This window comes from Palaemon carinicauda, chromosome 11 (assembly GCF_036898095.1).
Source record: "Palaemon carinicauda isolate YSFRI2023 chromosome 11, ASM3689809v2, whole genome shotgun sequence".
Taxonomy (NCBI): domain Eukaryota; kingdom Metazoa; phylum Arthropoda; class Malacostraca; order Decapoda; family Palaemonidae; genus Palaemon; species Palaemon carinicauda.
In genome coordinates, this window is record NC_090735.1 from 48,993,515 (window position 1) to 48,995,554 (window position 2,040).

A 2,040-nucleotide genomic window follows, 5' to 3' on the forward strand; every position below is an offset into this window, starting at 1 on the left:
ACATATTTAATTTACTTCAAAACAAATTGACGGACTTTGACGAAATTTCCACCACAGATAGATTTTAGGTCATGGTTAAATTTTGGAGATGATCTGGATACGGATGCGGATTTGGCTTTTTCACATATTTAAGGATAACGTCAAAACAAATTGATGGATTTTGACGAAATTACTACCACAGATAGATCTTAGGTCATGGACGACCTTGTTTAATTTTGGAGATGATCTGGAAACGGATGCAGATTTGCATTTTTCACATTTTTAAAGATGTCAAAACAATTTGACGGATTTTGACGAAATTTCCACCACAGATAGATCTTAGGTCATGGACGACCCAGTTTAATTTTGGAGATGACCTGGATATGGATGCGGATTTGCATTTTTCACATATTTAAAGAAAACGTCAAAACGAATTGATGGATTTTGACGAAATTTCCAAGGCAGATAAATCTTAGGCCATGGATGACTCCATTAACTTTTGGAGATTATCTGCTTACAGACCCGGATTTATCTGTGTGCCTGTCTGTCTTTCTGTCTGTAGACAGGTTTACGTCACAACTACTAGACGGATTGGGACAAAATTTTCATCACAGGTAGATCTAAGGTTATGAATAATCCCATTACATTTTGGAGAGGATAAGTATTCAGATTTGCATTTTTCTCAATTTTAAAGATAACGTCAAAACAAATTGATTGATTTTGAATAAATTTTCACCTCACAGACAGTAGATCATAGTTAAGGGTGACACCAATAAATTTTGGTGATGGTCCACATCCGGATTCTGGATCAGGATCAGCAATCTGGATCAGATAAAAATCGAATGTCTTTCTTTCCGTGTCTTCATCACCCTTTGGCGGAGGTCAGAAATCTCTGATTTTTTTTATGTAGTTCACTGATGACTACTTTCTTTTTAACAAAAGAGATTAAAGATGTAGGTTAACAATTTGGTCTCTCTCTCTCTCTCTCTCTCTCTCTCTCTCTCTCTCTCTCTCTCTCTCTCTCTCTCTCTCTCTCCTATTTTTTACCCATTCTCGTTTCTCAACGGTAATTAATCCATTTGAACAATAATTATAAAAAAGTAATTTTTATATGCTTTCAACCCTCTCTACAATGTTTTCAATAAAGAAAAATTGTTAACTATTTGCTTTAGTGATATTAAGATTCCTAACGGCAATAGAGAAAGAATTCTTGTACAAACAACAGCAATTTATATAAAAAAAATACATTTTTCCTTCACAATAAATATTTCTTAACGTTTAAGTGGAGTCATTCAAAATATCTGGTCTTAAACTGTACAAAATAATTTGAATTCTTCCTGGGGGATATTTCTTCTCTTTCAACTTATTCTTGGACGAATTGTTGAAAGTTGCCTGGGAGTGGGCAAACAGATGGTTACTCGTGTTTTGTAGAAAGAGAAGAAGAAAATGTCTTGAAAGCTGGTTTTACAACTGTTTTTAAATTTGGCTCTGAGAATTTAAGGGGCGTTCCGAATACTTTTAAAATGTTCCAGCGTTCCAGCGTTTGTCTTGTTTGCTAACTGTTATTAACTTCTTTCCTTCTGATCTTTGTACTGTAAATTATTCGGTATATCCTTAATTGGAAAAGCCCTTGCCTGGCGATCGCCGGACTGGACTTCAAGTTCCTGTCAAGCTCGATAGTTTTGTAGTGTGTGCAACCTCAACATCTTTGTAGGCTAAGGATGGGGTCATCAATAGCCATTGCTTATCATTCCCTGGTCCTAGCTTGGGTGAAGAGGGGTCATGGGCGCTGATCATACGTATATGTGGTCAGTCTCCAGGACATTGCCCTACTAGCTAGAGTATTGACATTGTCCCTTGCCCCTACCATTCATAAGTGGCCTTTAAACCTTCAAACTTTCTCCGTACTGTAAGGACTGTGAATGTGTTTGGAAACCCTTTCAATCAACAATTCTTCAATCTGCCAACACAAGCTGGCTTCTAAACAGCGAATGACGGAAAACAGAAAAACAACAGTAACAAAAGTAGTTGTTGGCAACTTTTCATCCACAAAGTTTATGA